Genomic DNA, 21,235 nt, shown 5'->3' on the forward strand with positions numbered 1-21,235 from the left:
AGTCATAATGGCTCAAAACCTGCACAAATCAACCCAAAAATCAGTGCAAATGGGGCAAAAAAGCTCAAGAAATCATTGCTTGGGGTTTTGGGGTGCGCCCTCATGCACTAACACCCCCCTTAGTGACAAACAGGGAGGATTAACGCCCTCCCCCAGGTCATAAAGGGCGTTTAATGCTCCCTACAGGCCTAGAAGGGGGCGTTAGGTGCAATAAATGATCTAGGGCTCCCTAGATCTCTGAAAATCCACCCCAAAAGCAGCGAAAAAAGGTTGAATAATGCAAGATCAAGGTTTTGTCATCTACCTGGGACTGACAGCACATTGAATGGTTGCCTGGATCGCCCACACTCGTCCGTGGAAAATATGCTCCTCTTTAGCTCCAAAACACTCTCACAGAGCTCAAATGATGCAAATGGTGAAAGTGGAGGCTCAAGAACTCCCTTATAGTCACTTTGGAGACATGAATTAGCTTAATTTAAGTCATTAAAGTAGAAGTAGTCCATTTCCTATGATATTTGTCATGTGCCATGACCCCATATTGGCAGAAATTGCTCATGTTTTGATGAAAGAACTTTCAGGGTTGAACGACAGAAATGACCATGTTCGATTCTCAATGAGCGCTTTCTTTTATGGGATGTTTTCTTGCTCTAAAACTGAAAAATCCCCGAGTTTTTCATCGTCGAGCTCGTTAAACACTTACGACGATGGTCTAAGCAACTCTTTTTCTCTTTTTCTAGCTCACTAAACTGAAAAAGATCGATTGAGCATTATTTTTTGGGACTTTTTTCTCGCTCATAAAATTGAAAAAACCCCGAGTTCCTTCTTCAGGCTCATTAAAAACTTATGAAGAAGCTTTGAGCATTCTTTTTAGGAACTTTTCTCGCTTGTTAAATCGAAAAAACCTCGAGTTTTCGTCATCAGGCTCGTTAAAAACCTACGACGATGATATGAGCGCTTTCTTTTTTGGGACTATTTCTTGCTCTTAAATCGAAAAATCCCCGAGTTTTTCCCTTCTTTGGGATCATTAAATCTACGAAGAAGGAATGAGCAATCCTTTTCCCTCTTTTTTCTCATTCATTAAATTGAAAAAGGTACCTCGAGTTTTCTTCATTTGGCTCGTTAAAATTCGATGAAGGTATATTGAGTTTGTCATAGCATGACTCATTAAAATTTCATGACGAATATTGAGTTTACTTCATCTCCTCGTACTCGTAATAAAATGAGGCAAACATCTATTGAGCATAGGTTTCTCTTTATCCAGACTCAGTAGATTAACTCACGGAAAAGGAACCTTTTCGGGTATACTATTAAAACTTTGTCGCACCCGGTTAACAATTATGACAAAGGGACCACCACCCTAGAATGGTTCTTTACGATCTTTTCAAACTTTCGAAATATGAAAAGACCACAGAGTTGTCCTGTCTGGACTCATTAAATTAAATAGATGAGGAATAAGTCACTCTTTACGATCTTTTCATACTCTTGAAACATGAAAAGAACACTGAGTTTCCCTGTCTGGACTCATTAAACTAATCAGATAGGGCATAGAGTCGCTCTTTTTATGATCATTTTCAGACTCTTAAAACATGAAAAGATCGATGAGTTTACCCGTCTAGACTCACTAAACTAATCAGATGGGGAAAGTGGACAATACAATTGCTTTGTGTTTAGTATTGTGAAAATATTTTTTTGGCAGCAGTTGCTCCCTTGAACATGGCACTCCCTTAGATAAACCTTCCTTATGACTGCATCTCAATATGAACCTTACCATCCTATGAGTTTAGCCTATATACCTCAATTTTCTTGCATCGTTGTATCCTAACACTCTTTGGTGTTCATGAGTCTAGTGTTGCATGGTTAAAATCGTTGCCGTGCCTTCTATTGTTCAAGGGAAAGCCTTTATCTTCTATTTCCTCCATCAAACTATCAAAAATATCCTATCATCATGCCCTCTATCGCTTTGACCCAATGCTCAAAAGATTCCTCAAAAAACAATCATTCTTTTCCTGTTTCATATCCACTGATGTAGGACACCTTATTGCCTACCTTTTGACAGGTCTCTTCCTATCAACTTCAACACTCTATCTAGGAAGAAGACCCAAAAACACTTCAGTGCCTTGGTACTTGCAAACATTAGTGGCAGGTCACCTTGTGTTTGGTTAGGGGTTTTCATTATTGGCTCCTAGTTAAAACAATTCTATGAGTGTTCGACCACAAAAACATTATTCACACTCGCTACATTGTACTGTGAATCTCGGAGACCATCACCATTATCGATGGCCATCCTCGCGTCTTTTAACGGTCTCCATTATTGACTGGTAATTAGATGATTTCGTGCATGTTCGACCTCAATGCCTATATTCACATGTATCAATCTATGTTGTTGCGGTGAAGTGGAAATCAAGACCTTGGGTAGAGGCTTACATCACTCAGCGTTCTTTCCTCTCCCAAGTTGCATTTATTATTTTTTGGAGACATCTCATCAAAATGATCCTATTATGACACAAGTTCTACATTGTGCTTATCGACGGCTAGCATCGTCATATCTCTTTTTTGAGAAAATCACTCTGACATAGCTACTGAGCGTGGGAATTCCCGACTCAGGACATGATTTTAGTTGTTTTATATATATGTGTTGTATCAAGTTTCTCATACCGCCCGAAGCTCCGATCCTCTCTCTCTTTTTTCCAAAGAAAAGGACAGTTAAATATAAAGTATTTCATCCATCGTTGCAACCTCTGATCTCACACTTTAGGGGGCATCTGTTATACAGGAAAATGACCTCCTCACCAGCTCAGAGGAGAAAGACATGATGACTAAAGGACTGACCAAGTTCACAGGCCCAGTTGTCAAGCTAACGTTGTCTAAACACTAGCAACCTGCTTTATAAAGCTTCCTAGCAAGGCTAAGGGTGCGTTAGTGCCTAGGGTAACTCTGTCTGTTACCTCAGGAAGAGCGTTAGTGAACCTTAATGAGTTTCTATGGGTCAAGGGAACAAGTTGACCAAGAAATATCTCGAGATTCTCTCCTATGTCAGCTCACAAAAGCAGGGAAACATCAAAACTCGACCTGTTTGGAGGAATTACTAATTCTTAATGGAGTCTACAAACGAGAAAGAGCACAAAGGCATGGAAACATCACTGCTTTTGCCTAATGGAACTCATGAAGGACTTGGCAACCCTATCCTCACATGTTATATATGCAAGGCTAGGGCCATTGTGAAAGAGGTCGAACCATTTGAAAGGATTGCCTATTTGACTGTCGAGCATAGTCTCAGACTAAGGAATCAAAATAGTTTAAGAAGGGAGAGAAAGAGAGGAGCCAGAGGGGTAAGGGAAGACTAATACAACCGATGGTTGTAATCACTCTTTCTACATCAATATAGCACTGCAATTGTGTTGTCCACTCTGTGATGTTGGTAGTATAACTTGTTTATATGTTTATGCAACATCATTAGCATGAGTGGCTTAGATATATGCAACTAGATATTTTTATATGTTCATGCATTGTTTATCAAGGTTTTATGTTGTGATAGTACACTTGTCTTTTCTATGTGCATGTTTTGATCTGGAGTTGACTCAGGGGTCTTCCGCCTAGCTACATTGCGCTCTCCAGCAACACCACACTAAGACTCGAGGTAATAAGTCTTTCTCGCTTTGATATTCATTTGTTAAGCATAGATATGCATGCATCTTTGTGACAGTTGCAACTAATCTGACTGTTTGCCAAGGATCCCAAGAAGATCCTTGAGGGTTTCTACATCACCAAACACTCGTGCATTAATCCCTATAGCAATGGCATACCTTGGACTAACTTGAAGTAAAGGTTTGGATCGGCATTGCTTCTTGTGAATCCCAACTTCATTAAGTAACTGACAATGCATGCATGCCAAGCTCGAGGAGCTTGCTTCAAACCATACAATGGCTTCTTCAACCTGCAAACATGCATTCTTTGATCTTCCACTTCAAATCCTTGTGATTGTTCAACATATACTTCTTCCTATAACGTGACATGAAGGAATGAAGTCTTTACGTCCATCTGATGAAGAGTCCATCCTTGACTAATAGCAATGGAAACTATCGAACGGGTGGTTGTATATCGAGCCAAAGGAGAAAATATGTCATCATAATCTTCTCCTTCTTTCTGAGAGAATCCTTGAGCTACGAACCTCGCTTTGTATTTCTCAACGCTGCCATCAATTCCATGTTTGATCTTGAATAGCCACTTTGAAGTCACGACAGACTTCCCATTCGGTCTTGGCACAACATCCCATACATCATTTTCCACAATCAATTCATATTCCTCATCCATAACATCCTTCTAGACTTGTTCTTTTACAGCTCCTTCGAATGAGGACGGTTCAACTTGAATCATAGAGCTCATGGCTGCAACATATCCTTGATACCTACATGGTTGCTTCCTTTCTCTAAATGATCTACGAATGGGAACATTCTTTCAACATTTTATAGAGTATCGTGGAGCCAAAGTGGTCTCTTCCTAGTAGGAGGATCACTTGGAGGAGGATCTAAAGGATCCATAGGCTCCATGGGATCATCAACAATATCGAACTCAGGCACGGAAGGACCATCTAGAATATCCCAGTCATCATTCTCTTCCTTGGGAGGAGGAGGCAGAGGAAGATCTCTTGCTTTTCCAAGAGCTGCATCTTCATCAAATGTTACATCCCTGCTAATTTCGACCTTCCTTTGACCAAGAATATATATTCTATATGCTTTAGAATTTTCACAATAACCCACAAACGTACCTTTTCTTCCTGTAGCTTCCAATTTGTTCCTTTTGTCCTTCGGTACATGAAAATATACAGGGCATCCAAATACACGAAGAAGCTAATATCGGGCTTGACACCTGTGAATATTTCTTCAGGGGTCTTGTTTTCTAATGCTTGATGAGGCACCCTGTTTTGAACATATACAACAGCAGATGTGGCTTCTTCCCAAAGGAATTTTGGCACCTTTTGATCATGGAGCATGTCATGGGCAACTTCTAATATATACATATTCTTCCTTTCAGCTAAACCATTTTGTCCAAGAGTATATGGCACAATTGTTTCATTCTTGATCCCTTCTTTCTTGCAGAATGCTATGAATTCATTTGACATGTATTCCTCTCCATTGTCGGACCTGAATACTTTGATTCTCTTCCCTATTTAATTTTTGATCACGACTCTGATTTCCTTGAATATTTCAAAGGCTTCATACTTGTGCTTAAGGTAGTATATCCATGTCTTTCTTGAGAAGTCATTGTTGGAAATACTAAGAGGGCAAGGGGGGTTGTGAATCAGTATTCCTTTCAGTTAGTATTATTATTAATCTTTCAGAGCATTAGTTAATCTTCAATTATTATCAGTGTTTGTACAATGATAGCAGTAAACAAAAGGAACACAAATGCACACAGTTTTTAAGGTGGAAACCCCCTTCGGGACAAAAACCACCTGAACACTTTTCCAATAATTCTTTAATCTTCAACTCCAATTAAAAAGAAAGATCCAATTTCCTAGAATATAGAAAAGCATTCTTCTCCAGCTCCCACTGGATGGACGCTCCAACGCCCAAGATTCTTCAATAGTCAATTGAACGAATGCCCCAACACTCAATGAGCTACAACTCACCCTAGCACCACCTTACCACCCTGAAGTTTTCACAGACTTGAACCTGTTGGTGACTTCATGCACCAACCTAGCACCACCCTTTAGAAGAATAAAAGAAGAATGGATTCATGTACCAAGGAAAATGGTCCACTTTACAATGATATAGAAATATCGAATGATGTAGAAGAAGAAGACACACTAGACCATAAGCCCAACTATGACATAACCACCTAATGATGATCCTAGACTTCCCGACACTGCCTCTTCAACTCTTGGCAGATAGACACTTGTACAACTTTTACAATGATGCTTTTACAATGACTCTGTACAATGATACTTTTACAATGACTGTATGTAGTGCTGCCCATTTGAAGACTTCATGTGGTGAACTTCTTGCTGTTGTTCTGCACCTTGATTGCTGCTCTTGTCATGCTACCCTTTCTCACTCTTCAAAACATTAGATTATGCATTGAGTCTTCTCTTGATGAATATATAATCCCTACAAAAAGTCTTCAAGGAAATATCCATGACATGATAATAGCAAAACTTACCTCGTCCTGCAGAGCATATGTCAGTGCTAAAAAAAAAACACCAAATTAGAATACAAAGAACCTAATGCAATTAAGATATGAACATGCATATACAGAAGATACTTACCTGGAGCTTACCTCTGCTGCATCATTTTTTTGCACCTTGCTCTTTGCTGCATTAGAAAGTCTGGTCCTTTGCAGTGCTTGACAGCACTTGATCTAGTTTTTTTCTTGCCTTCTAGGAGCACAATATTGAATCTGATGTATCTCTGTGATTTCAAACCCCCAACATGTGATCTTTGGTATTGTAGTAGCCCTCTGAGTCTACTTTCCAATGCCACAGGTCTGACCTGATTTGGATTTTTCAAGGAAAAGTTATGCCCAAACTCTCACAATGACCTAATTATGGACTAGTTCAGTAGAGCGAACTTGTACATCGTGCCATGTGTCACTGTTTCCTCCTTCGTCTCTGAAATTGATACACACAACACTACAGTCCATGAACTATCCTCCACTTTTTACAGAATTCCAATCTGCTTCCCAAAGAGAGAGTTATGACGATTTTCCCAAAGTCACCTCTTTGAAATGAAATTCGGGAGCCTGGCAAAACCCTAACTTCCACAGGTCCTATCTCCAAAAATATAGCGAACCAAGATCTGAAATTCAGTCACGACGTTCATCAAGATTTTGGCTCAAATGATTTTTAATTTCAGCATCTAAGACTTTGCAGAAATAAAGTTATAGCACAAATGCCACGATCACTACATTTGGAGGATATATGAGATTTCTTTCTATAGAGTTGAGAGGAGCTTCTATAGAGAATGTTGGAGGGATTTTAGGAGCTTAAAAAATTATTAATTATTGACTATTCAGTGACTAAAATCAATGATAGATGGCATGCCACAATCCCATGGGGTTTTAGCCCACTAATTGGGGATAGTAACTTCAATCTTGAATAATTTACAAATCGTGAGGAATTACGAGGAGAGCTATATACCAATAGAAATATATTTTTGAGTAGAGTATTCCTATAATGGTTATGAGACGAGAAACCATGAATGATGATGCCCAATGTGCCATGGAAGTTCAGGGTCATCCTTGGTGCTGCTTGGGTTGACATCAATGACAACCTCGGATCATCTTTAGATCAACAGTCGTCAATGAAATTGATGTAGTAAAGATGGCCACCAATACAATTCACAGGCATCAGACCACATATATCAAAATGAATGAGATGGAGAATGTCATTTGACATGTTCTCACTAGAGGGGAATGGTCCCCTCGATTTCTTTCCACTCGCACAACCTGGACAAACCCCATCATGATGAGCTTGAACATCAGGAATACTTGAGACTAGTTTCTTCAATTTCAGAAGAGCGTCATAGTGTAGATGAACAAGTCTGCGGTGCCAAAACTCACTCAAATGATTGGTATTATGAACCAATGCTAGAAGTGGCATATCTTGGTCGTAATGTGAATGCATATCTCATAAGTGAATCAACAAATCAAGTCAAAACTTTTCCTTTGATGAAGGCAACACTCATTTCCCTTTATCTTCCAATGCAGATATAGATACCAAATTTTTCATTAATCCTGACACATACATAACATCATGCAGCAGAACTGATTCCCCAAAATTCAACTAAAATTTGATGGACCCAAATCCTTTCACGGGATGCTTGGAGTTGTATTCTAGAATGATCTCCAACTTAGTCTACCTCACTACCATATTAGAGAGGACTTCTTTGTATCCAAACAAATTATGTGTGGCACCACTATCAACCAACCATCCCACGAATTTGGTGGAGAAGAACTAGTAAAGGGCATAAATAAGAATGTATTCAAATTTATTTACAACATTACTTTCATACCTGGGAGCTCTTGACTTCTTTTGAAGAGGATGACCTTCTTCACGATCGCTTGAGGAATCTCTTCTTCTTCTTCCATATCTTCTATAGCGGTTATTCCTTTGATTGTATTTTCTTCTTTTATTATTGTTGTTGCTTCTGGGGTTGTAACGTGGCCTTTTTCTCTTCTTGGGATAGTCTCGAGCATAATGACCTTTCTTGTGGCAATTATAGCATTCAATATGAGATAGAGATATGTCAGTCCTTCCTTTTGCATTTTGAGAAGGAGGCTTCCTTGATGGACCTCCTTTTCCCTTATTTTTGCCATGAGTGATATATGCAGCGGGCTTTCCCTCTTCATGCTTTTGAATTCCTCTTGCTATCATCCTCGATTCTTCTTGAGTAAGTTTCCCAACAATTTCATCAAATGACGAAAGGACATTGTTGTTGATGATTGTAGTAATGAAGGTTTCCCAAATAGGAGGGAGACCTCTAAGAGTCACAACTACTAGTTCCATGTCAGGCCCATTTTCTCCAACTCTCTACAATTGATCTCTAAGGCAAGAAATCCTGATAATGTACGATTGAGCAACTTCCCCTTTGTTCATCTTGGTTTCCTTGAGTTGATATTTCAAGATGATGATCTCATTCACATTATTGATTTCACACATGTTGGCTCTCTTGTCATACGTGTCTTTAGACTTTCTTAAATTCCCAACAAATGCAAGTAAATGATCTTGTAAACCATCAGTTATAATTTGCTTTGCTTTGGACTCACCTTTCTTGTACCTGTTTTTGAGGGAAGCGAAAGCATTTTCTGGAGGCTCAGGCATCCTTCCTTGAATGTATTCTAGCACATCATTGTTGTCAGCTATGATCTCCAACCTGACTTTCCATGCAGCAAAGTTTGATGCATCACCCAACTTTTCATGCTCCTTGAAGGTAGAGGAAGACATCTTGACCTTGACTAGACAATCTTCTTTCTAATGATGAGGGCTTCAATGCTTGTCTTCTTTTGGGCTTGTCCTTCACCTCAGCTCTGATACCATGTTAATGTTTCAATTTTTTCTATGTTGTATCAATTATTTTAGCCCAATTTATTTCTTCATTAACAATTAATCCAATTATTAGCAATGTAACCAATCATACAGTGTAACGGAAAATAGAACAATATATGCAATGACAAAAAAGACAACAACAGGACCATAAGAGACATCAGATTGGTCCAAGACTGGGGGAAAACCCCTTCAAATCTTCTTCTTTATTAGATCGTCATAAAAAGTTTTCAACAGAGAGTACAATGAGCCCAATGCATAAATTTGCAGCAGAGATTTACAAAAACAGATTACAGACCTACAGAACATCAAACAGAAACCCTTGATCCACCAGATCACTTAAGCCAACTGAAAGCAACTGCCAAACCCTAGACGAAAATATAGGACGCTCCCAGCGAGACTGATTGTGTGCGTCTGAAACTTCCTAGATGCTCCCTTCAGACCTTTGTGCGAGCATATAAGACTTCCTGGACGCTCCCTTAGCTACTCTCTACGTGCGTTCAGGGACGAAAAAGCTTAGTTACGTGCATGTGTCCGAGAAACATAAACCCTAGATCTATGTGAGCTTCACCCCTATGATTTCGGACCCTTGCGCAATCTTCATCCATCAAAACTGTGCGAACCAAGACAAAAGAGAAGAGTATAAGATGGCTTGATCAATGCATAGAAATGAACTTGAGATCACTTCTCTTTAGAGGTTTTCATGAGGGTCCACTTGGGATTGAGGCTAACCTGACCAATTTCACATGTGAATAGGGCCGACCCATTCCATTATACATGAGCGGATAAAATCATTCAAAAATCAACTTCCACTGATCCAAATGGGGTGATCTTTAGGTTGATTTTGGTCCTCTCGAAAAGAGGAATTTAATGCAATCATCATCTTGGTCATCTGAGTTATCCAAGGTGAAGTTTGACCCTAGCTACAAAAGTTAACACCAAGAGTATACAACATGCAGGAGGTCGAGACAATGAAAGATGTGGATCAAAGTGTACCACATATTTGTGCTATGTTGGACAACAAGCAAGTCGGCCACCAAGCATCCGTGATCAAGATGGAAGGTCTGATACATAGCCAGTTGATATTATGGAATGCCCTATTCCTCAAAATGTGACAACGGTCAAATCGTTCATGGGTTTGGATGTGTACTATTAGAGGCTCATTCGAAATTTCTCCAAGATTGGACACCCAATCACTTGATTGCAGAGAAAAGGAATAAAATTCCAGTGGATATTGAAATGTCAATCCAACTTTGAACAATTGAAATATTTGCTCACACATGCACCGATGCTAAGGATAATAGACCTAGATAAAGATTTTGTGGTGTGTACAGAAGCCTACAAGGAAGGGCTCAGTGGAGTCCTTATGCAAAGATGGGTTGTTTGTTATGAGTCCAAAAAGTTGAATGAGCACGAGCATAACTATCACCCATGATCTAGAATTGGCAATAGTCCACACAATGCAAGATGTGGAGGAATCACCTCCTTGGAAGGAAATATGTGTTAATGTCAAATCATGGAGGGATGAAGTATTTGTTTGATCAGCCTAAGTTGAAAGCCTGGCAGACAAGATGGTTGGCCTTGATTAGTGAATTTTATTTTGAAATCAAATACATTAAGGGCAAGGAAAATAAGGTAGTTGATGCACTTAGCAGAAGGATATAGGTAGCTCATGTAACGGCGGTAAGCTCTTGTGGAATTAATACTCAGGAAAAGATTAAAGAGACCAAACAACAAGATGAGCAATACCATCAATTAAAATAGTGCTTGTAGCAAGAGCCTGAAGGGGCAGTGAGCAAGAACTTCTCTTTCATGGAAGATGGTCTATTAAAGTTCAAAGGAAGGTGGTACATACCTTGTATTAGCGACTTGAAGAAGCTCATCTTGGACAAATTCCATAGAAGACCATATTTTGGTCATCCAAGTTATTAGAAAATGATAACAGCAATGAACAAGGCATATTATTGGCCAAGAATGAAAAGGGATGTGGTTGAATACATTGCCAAATGCTTGGAATACCAGCAAGTAAAGTGGAATGTAAACACCCATTGAGATTACTACAACCAATCTGCATTCCAGAATGGAAATGGAAGTCATTTCAATGGCTCTAGTATTGTTCTACAATCAAGCAAATTGTTGATAAAGTCTTTGTTCTAGGATAAAACTTGTATACTTCAAGGATAAGCTTGGATTGATTGAGCATGCCTCTCTCAGCAAGAGGGAGTGATGAAATTGCAGCATAAAGACAATCATTTTCCCTAGGTCAGGTTGACCAAGATTAGGGTAAATGTGTTAAGTCCCTATAATACTAGTCATTACCCCATTACTATTGTAGTTGTATCCCTTATTAATATTGGTGTGCCCCTATTATCCCCATATTGTTATTACGGTGCCCCATAGAATCCCTCTATTGTTATTTTTGCGGCTTTATATTATTATTGTTAGGTCGGCTGGGTTATATTGTGACTCCTTAGACTCCTATATATAGAAAGGAGGTTTTGTCATTTGAATCATCCAAGAATTGTTCATTTATGTAATGTAAAGGAGGTTGCCCCCTCGAAAAGGCTGAATTCTAAGGCGTTGATCTATCTTTTCTATCTTTTTTTGCACTAGTTTCATAACATTTGGTATCAGAGCTTTGGATTCTAGGGTTTCGCTGCTCCAAATAGGTGATCATGGCATTTTCGCTATAACTTTTTTTTCCGCGACATTTCAGAACCTAAAAAAAAAACCCATTTGAGAATAAATCGCACTAAACCTCGGGTCCGAATTTCAGAGCTTTTCACACTATATTTGCGGAGATATGATCTAAGGAATTTGGTCTTTTGTAGACTCCTAAATTACATTCCAAACAGGTGACCTGGAGAAAATCGCCAAAACTTTCTCTCTAAGCATCGGATTGAAATTTCGTAAGAAGTTACAGAAAGAGGACGGATTGTAGTTTCTTGCATATATTTTTCAGAGAAAAATGTCGAAACAGTGACTCGTGGCACGTCGTACAAGTTTTCTCTACTGAACTAGTCTATAATTAGGTCATTGTGGGAGATTTGGCATAACTCTTCCTTGGAAAATCCAATTTGGATCAGACTGGTGGCATTGGAAAGAGGACACAGAGGGCTACTGCAGGGCACAATTTCAGAACTAGATGATCCGAAATTACAGAGATACATCAGAGGCAATATCGAGCTCCTACAAAGTGAAAAAAGGTGTGTAGATTTTTTTTAATTTTTTTCTTAAGCTTGGTTTGAAAAACTATTTTGAAGGATTCAAAGGGCATAGTAGAGCATTATTATCGGTAACTGATGCCCCGAGGAAAGAAAATGCAAACACCTAGTAAGCAACCTAAAAGTGCTAGCATGACTCATGAAGAAGATGAAGAAATGCTACATGATATATCAAAATTACAAAACCAATGCAACAAATGCCACTCTCACAAAAGCTAACGGAAGCTAAGATAAATGGCGTGGAATCTAGGATAAATGACGTGGAATCTAGGATAAAGGGTGTGGAAGCTACGATGAATGGCATGGAAGCTAAGATGGACGATTTGAAGATAGATTTGAAGACAGGCATGGAAGATTTGAAGACAGATTTGACAAAGTTTCTACAAGAAATGCTTACTAATGGTGAAAGGGTAATAAAGGAAACTCATGACGAAAACAAATGGAGCAATATTTCGATCTCAATAATGTGCAAAACACACAAAAGGTATGTATTGCAACTTTATATTTGGAACCAAATCAGTTTGTATGGTATCAATGGCTTTGCTCTTGTAAACAAATTATCACTTGGGCAATTTTTACAGAAGAATTGACAGCACATTATGAGGATACAAAAAGCAACACTTTTTTTAGCCAATTGATAAGTCTCAAACAAAAGGGTTCAATAATGGAGCACATTGAGGAGTTCCAAAAATTGAACATAAGGGTAAAAAATATTCCAGAGGAGCATAGGATTGATGTGTTCATAGGGACTTTAAAGGATAATATCCAACATGATGTTCGCTTTTGGGAACCTGATTCATTAGAGAAGGCATTCAGGTTAGCAAGAAAAATGGAAAGCAAAATTATGGCAACCAGGAAGCATACCACTCACAACTATAAAGATGGAAGTGTTGTTGCCCCTAGTCTTCCACAACCTATAAGGTTGACACCACAACAATTGGAAGAAAAAAGAGCAAAAGGGCTTTGTTATAGTTGTGATAGAAAATACACTAAAGGTCATAAGTGAGCTGAGAAGAAATTATTCTACATAGATTGTGAAGAGGAAGAAGAAAAGGAGCAAGAAAGGTCAAAAGAAGAGGATATACTCCAGGAACATATCCTAGACAAAGAAGAAATGAATCCGACCATATCTTGTAATGCATTTGTTGGAATTACCACTGCTCAAACAATCAAGATAGAAGGACAAATCAAGAAGAAAAAGGTAATAGTGTTGGTTGATATAGGAAGTACTCACAATTTTATTCATTGTAAGATAGCAAAAGAATTGAATTGCTTCCTATATCCAGCACCAGAGTGTCAAGTGATAGTTGCAAATAGAGGAATGATAAATTGCTCTGGAAAGTGCCATAATATCAAGCTATCCATGGGAGAATATGTATTGACTAGCCCAATGCTTTCCATTCCAATGGGAGGTGTTGATGTTGTACTAGGAGTCCAATGGCTACAATCCTTGGGTACAATAGCTTTTAATTTTCAAGAACTTTTCATGAAATTTTCTGTGGAAGGAAAGGAAGTTGAATTAAGGGGTATTGCAGGGAAACCGGGAAAGATAATCAGCTCCAACGATATGACAAAGCTTCTAAAAAAGGAACAAAGAGGTGTAATTGCACAATTATGTTCACTAGATGTTTCCACATTGGAATCATCTATTTCTCCAGATCTCCAAAAAGTCTTGGACAATCATTCCAAGGTATTTGAGACTCCCAAAGGTCTCCCACCTATTCGTGATCATGATCATGCTATTCATCTGATTCCAGGAAGTGTTCCTCCAAACATCAGGCCATACAGATATCCCTATGCCAAAAAAGTGAAATTGAACGTATGGTTGCAGAAATGCTAGAGGCTGGTATAATTCAACCTAGTCAAAGTTCTTTCTCTACTCCAGTAGTATTGGTGCACAAGAAAGATGGATCATGGCGCATGTGTCCGGATTATAGGGAGCTCAACAAGCTCACTATTAAAGATAAGTTTCCCATTCCTGTCATTGATGAATTACTAGATGAATTGCATGGATCAATTTACTTCACCAAGTTGGATCTTCATTCAGGATATCATCAAATCAGAATGAAGAATGAAAACATTCTGAAAATAGCATTTAGAACTCATGAGGGTCATTATGAATTTTTGGTCATGCCTTTTGGCCTTACCAATGCACCTTCTACATTTCAAGGTTTGATGAATTCCATTTTTAAACCCTTCCTTAGAAAATTTGTGTTAGTATTTTTTGATGATATACTAATCTACAACAAGTCTTGGAAGGATCATGTTGAACATGTTGACAGGGTGCTACAACTATTGGAGGAGAAACAATTATATGCAAAAAGATCCAAATGTTTCTTTGGAGTACAAGAGGTGGAATATCTGGGTCATATTGTATCTCATGAAGGAGTTAAGGTAGACCCTAGCAAAATTAAAGCCATTAAGGAATGGAAAATCCCCACATCCATAAAGCATCTGCGAGGATTTCTCGGGTTGACAGGGTATTATCGCAAGTTTGTTAAGAATTATGGGAGAATAGCAGCACCTCTAACAACATTATTGAAGAAAGATGCATTTTCATGGACTCCAGAAGCAACAAAGGCCTTCGAACATCTTAAAGAGGCAATGTGCCAAGCACCGGTCTTAGCTACACCAGACTTCACAAAAACCTTTATTGTGGAATGTGATGCTTCAGGAAATGGAATTGGTGTTGTTTTAATGCAAGATGAAAGAACCATTGCTTTTGAAAGTCGTCCAATCAAGGGAAAGTTTTTACACAAAGCTATTTATGAGAAGGAAATGTTGGCAATACTCCATGCACTTAAGAAATGGCGACCCTACCTAATGGGAAGACACTTCAAGGTAAAAACAGATCATGATAGCCTTAAATACTTTTTAGAACAAAGATTATCCTCTGAAGAGCAACAAAAATGGGTCACAAAGATGTTGGGTTATGACTTTGAAATCATCTACAAAAAAGGGAAGCAAAATGTGGTGGCAGATGCACTCTCAAGAAAGGATGAGGATGTGGAAGCATTGTTGTGCGCCATTTCTATTATCCAACCAGATTGGATAAACGAAGCAAGGGAGGAATGGAAGAATGATGAAGAAGTGTGGGCACTTATTCGAAAGTTACAACAAGATTCCAGTACATCTGATACATTTAGCTAGCAAAATGATTCATTATGGTACAAAGATCGCTTATACCTCTGTAAGAATTCCCAACTAAAACAAAAGATTCTTATGGAATTGCACACTTCTCCCTTAGGAGGGCACTCAAGATTTTTAAAAACTTACCACAGGGTTAAGAAGGAATTTTTTTGGGATGGCCTTAAATCGGATATTCAAAAGTTTGTGGCGGAATGTTTGGTTTGCCAACAAAATAAAATTGAAACAATTAAGACACCGGGTCTATTACAACCTTTATCCATTCCAAGCCAGCGTTGGGAGGAGGTTTCAATGGATTTTATCACAAGTTTACCCAAGTCTGAGGGAAAGAGTGTCATCATGGTGGTAGTTGACAGACTTACCAAGTATGCACACTTTTGTGCATTATCACATCCATTTAAAGCCAGTACAGTTTCTACTACATTTATGGAAATAATTCAAAAGCTACATGAAAACCCAAAGATTATTGTAAATGACAGAGATGCCATTTTCACTGGAAATTTTTGGACAGAATTATTTTCTTGTCTTGGTACTCAGTTAGCTCATAGCTCATCTTATCATCCTCAATCTGATGGGCAAACTGAGATAGTAAACAAATGTTTGGAAGGATATCTTCGTTGCTTTGTATCTGATAAACAGACACAATGGGTCAAATGGTTGCCTCTGGCTGAATGGTGGTATAACACTTCCTTCCATACAACAACAAAAATGACCCCATTTATGGCACTTTATGGATATCAGCCACCATCCATCACATCATATTTAAGAGAAAATTCTAAGGTTCAAGTAGTGGAACATCACATTGAACATCAACAACAAGTCCTCCAACTCTTAAAGGATAACCTCGTGTTGGCACATAATAGAATGAAACAACAGGCAGATCAACATCGCAACGAAAGAAGTTTTGATGTAGGTGATTGGGTATTCCTACGACTACAACCATATAAGCAAATGTCCCTCAAGCAAGCTAAGAAGGATAATAAATTATCACCAAAGTATTATGGTCTATACAAGGTGTTGCAAAAGATTGGTACTATGGCATAGAAATTGGAGCTTCCTGCAACTTCTCGATTGCACCCAGTTTTCCATGTTTCATGTTTAAAGAAGGTTATAGGCGACAAGCTCCCAGTTCAAACAATATTGCCAGAACTTGATGAGGAAGGAAAAATTATATTGGAACCAGAAGCAATCACAGAAACAAGAACTCGACAGCTACGAAATCGATCAATTTCAGAGTATCTTATCAAGTGGAAGAACTTATCCGCTAAAGATTCCACATGGGAGGATGAAAATTTTATACAGAAGCATTCAGAACTACTCAAACGTTGAGGACAACACTTTTTTGAAGGAGAGGGGCATGTTAAGTCCTTATAATACTAGTGATTACCCCATTACTATTGTAGTTGTATCCCTTATTAATATTGTTGTTCCCCTATTGTCCCCATATTGTTATCACTGTGCCCCATAGAATCACTCTATTGTTATTTTTGTGGCTTTATATTATTATTGTTAGGTCAGTTGGGTTATATTGTGACTCCTTAGACTCCTATATATTGAAAAGAGGTTTTGTCATTTGAATCATCCAAGAATTGTTCATTTATGTAATGTAAAGGAGGTTGCCCCCTCGAAAACGCTGAATTCTAAGGCGTTGATCTATCTTTTCTATCTTTTTTGAGTTGGTTTCATAACAAAATGGTCCAAAGTATTTATAGCATCTTAGATAGTTATTCTTCTTGTGTCAAGTATATTGACTAGATTAGGAAGAAACGTCCAGTAGAGGACAATCATTCTTCCTATGTCAAGTATATTGACCATATTACGAAGAATGATCCAATAGAGAACAGTCATTCTTCATGTGTCAAGTATATTGACTAGATTAGGAAGAATGGTCCGACAGAAGACAATCATTCTCACTGTGTCAAGTATGTTCACCAAGATCAGGAAGAATGGTCATAAAGGCCTAGAATCACTCAGTTGAGTGGGTTCCTCTCAGCATCAAGCTGAGATTACTCTCCAGATAGGTTGAGTGAGCTCCTTTAGCATCATGGCCTAGAATGAGGTCATTGGATTTGGGGTAAGATTACTCAAATGAATTGAGTGTGTCCCTAGGGTTTCACCACGAGTCAAAGAGATTGACCAAGATTCTAGTGATACAGGACTAGTCAATATACCATTGGTTAGAGGTGTCGACCAAAATCATGGTGACTAGTTGATGTTAAAGATGTAACATGTGTCTGAGTACAGACCAGGATTATGGTGAGGATACACCATAGGTCAGAGGTACCAACCAAATTATGGTTATCAATGGATGTTGTTGGTTTACCATGTGTCACAGTTGTTGACCTGATTATACTAATTGAATGATGTTGATGATGAATTGTTAACCTTTTATTAGAGAAATTGGTCAACATGAAAACATCTAGATAGTCATTATGAATACCTCCCTAGCTAAGTGTTGAATTTTGTAGCTATGGTCGATCTTCATAATTAATATTTTAATGATAAATATAAAGAATGTTCTTCATGCTAGTGCCAAAAGAAAAAACATAAGGCGTGTTCTTCATGTCCTTTTCAAAAGAGAAAAGTTTGAATTTTGAAAAAACAAATTTTTGGCTTCAAAGAAGCCAAGTCAACCCCGTCAAAGAGGCACCCATTCGACATCACAAGATGACAATATATAGTCATTTCATCCTCCTCTCAAGGAAGCAACTCAAACCTTCTGAGGAAAACAAGAAGAATGAATATGAGGCTTATACAAGGATGAATCTAAGGCCCATTCAAGGACGAATCTAAGCTTAATACAAGCACAATTTTTGAGATAATACAAACTGAATTTCTAAGATAATATAGACCAAATTTTTTAGATGGTGCAGACTGAATTTCTAAGGTAGTGTAGGACCAAATTTTTTTGGAAGTGCAGGACCAAACTACTAAGATATGTCAGAGCAGCAGGTCCGAGTTTCTTGCCCTGGCAGACCTAACCAGGCCAAGTTCAATGGGCAGAGTTATGACATGACTCGGAGATAATTGGACCAAGTTTGGTTGAGTCTCTTTATTGTTCACTTTGATCTTGTGAATGACTAGTAGATCTAGATGTGACTCCTATTGAACTAATGAATTTCTCTAAGAAAAAAGTTGTTTATTCTTATTTCATTCTTGTGTAGAGATGTGACTTGGAGAGGGGAACGCAAGTCACTTTCTTTTTAACGCTTCTTTGTTTATACTTGATCTCTCTCTCTCTCTCTCTTCTATCGATTGGAATCACTAGGGTTTCATGATCTTTGTTGAGCATCTTCAAGTTTAGGGTTGGGTTTTATCCCTTGGGGGCTTGATATTAGAGTTTTGTGATAAATTCGTAGAGTATATTTGTTGAAGAAAAAAACAATATGAAAATTTATGGCATTGCAATACTTCTTTAAATCATTTTTGCATGTTGGAGCTCTTTGGGTGAGCTAAGGTTTTTTTTTTGTTTTTCCCCAAGGTTTTGGAGAGCTAATGGATTGTACTAGCCTTGAGAGTGTTAGTTTTTGAAGGATCGGATGGTATTCTAGTTGCAAATTTTGTGGAGAGGCTAAAACACATGAATTCTCCAAAACCCAAAATCGTTTCTGGAAATTCCACTTAGAGATAACTCAATTAAATTAATTGACCATCATTTAAAATTTTCCTAAGTCTAACTTTGGAAAATTGGTTAATTAGCAAGTAATCAATTGAGAAAGCTGGGAATTCTCTAGAAACTCACATGGATAGACTTACAAATGATCTCAACCATTAATTAAGTTTTAATTGTGGTCATTGAAGTCTCAACTGGAGATTATAAGAGCAAGTTGATGGAATTAATGGAGAACACAAACTAGGTGAGCAAGTTTCCCTTAGCAGTTCGATTTTCCAAAGAGCGGCATTCAGCCAAAAGAGTTTGAGCTAGAGAGGGGACACAGAGACAAAGAGGGGCAAAGACAATGTGTCCAGAAGAAGTTTTTCCAGTTTCGAAGAGGCAGCAGCAAGTGACAGAGGTATTCCACACTGAGGCGACGCGGGGTCTGTGCAAAAGCTTCAGTAGAGCAGTTTGATTTAGTTGGAAAAGAAGTCGATTCAACTTCCAGTGGTCTAGAGAGTCACTTCCAACAGCAGGGACATGCATGACAACTTGATTAGAGGCAAAAGAGAGCCACACATGTGAGGGTCTGCACAACATTAACGCAGAAGGGCCTATGCAAGGGTTGGACAACTAGTTTTCTTAGAGGGCCAAGTGTCGGGATTGCAAGTGGAAAAGAAATTTTCTCTCTAAATATTTTTTGTCAGATTTTGTTGATTGGATAGCCAACTGGGCATCCAAAGATTGTAGTCAGAATTTCTCATTAATGCATAATAATAAAAACCCTTAGTTGTTGCACTGGTTTTCCCACATTAGGTTTTTCCAGGGACAATTGTCCAAAAATAATTATCATTTTTATGTGTGTGCTAGCATATTTCTCAGTTTCCAGCATTTTATTTTTTGCAATGTTTTTATGGTGCAAATTGCAATTGTGATTTTATTTGTTGTTTGTTGTAGCAAATAAACCGCATAATTAAATTTACTGATAGAAGAATGATTTCTAGTTGTTGTAATAGTTGAACTTTTCACATGGTATCAGAGCAAGTTTAACAGACAAAAGGCTTAGAGATGAAGAGAGATTTTTGTGGCTCAAAGGGAGTAGCAGCATGAATTTCTCTAGGGTTGCGCAGTGCCTAGCCAAGCAGTGTGAATTGCTGGATAGGGTTCAATTTTCTAATTGCAGGTGGCAGGAAAGTTTGATTTGTCCAGGGAAGTAATTCCAGCAAGCAGAGGTGAGCATCACAATATTTTCGCAGAAGCATATTCTCTTATGGGCACAGTAAGGTTTTGTAGCAGTTTACAGTAGCATAATCAATGTCAAGTGGAAAAGAAATTGCACACACATAGGGAGTTTCTCTCGAAGGGTTTCTAGTTTTAGAAATCCAATATTTCCAGTTGCAACAAGAAAATTTTCTCACTCGAGGAAGGAGAAACAATAGCAGAGATAGTAGCTAAGCAGGTGAAAGAGGGAAACCTTTGTCCCAAGTCAAGTTTTTACAGAGATGGCTTTAGCAAGAATTTGAGATCAGGAAAGATTAGAGGCTGCATCGAACTATTGTATCTAGAAGGCCAGGATGTCCTTCCTGCTAGATGAGCATGGTCTAAAGATGTACATAGAACGAGTTGTAGTCGTGCCTATAAATGTAGACTATCTAGCTAATTACAATAAGGAGATGGCCAGGGAAAAGTGGTTGATTCTCGATGGAGTTCGAGATCATATTGTCTCTCACATTGCAACCAAGAATGCAGCCAAAGAAATGTAGGACGTTATTATTTCACTATATCATAATCCTTCTGAGCATTGGAAGACGTTCCTAAAGGAAAAGTTTAGGAATGTTCGTATGCAAAAGGGTGAAAGCATCAACCCCTTTCTCACCAGGATTCAGGATATTCGAGATGAGCTTGCAATCTAGGAGAATTGCCTCCAGATACAGAACTTGTGCTTTTAGCCCTCAACAGTGTCACCAAGGAATGGGAGAACTTTGTCCAGGGCATTCTAGGACAAGATCAGTTGCTTGATCTCGATTCTCACCCAAGAAGAGATGAGGCGAGCTCTAGTAAAGAGCACCATCAGCGGCAGTAGCAACAGAGGATCGAAGGGTGTGAAGGAGGACGAAAATGTGGCCCTTGCATCGAAAGGGAAAGCAAAAAGTCCTGGTCAGGGACAAGGCTCACAAGGAGAGAAGAGGAAGAAGAAAGATTTTTCTAAGATCAAGTGCTTCAGGTGTG

Source organism: Pinus tabuliformis, chromosome 6 (genome assembly GCF_031772625.1).
Source record: "Pinus tabuliformis cultivar Carrire ecotype Pingquan chromosome 6, CPIR1, whole genome shotgun sequence".
Lineage (NCBI taxonomy): Eukaryota > Viridiplantae > Streptophyta > Pinopsida > Pinales > Pinaceae > Pinus > Pinus tabuliformis.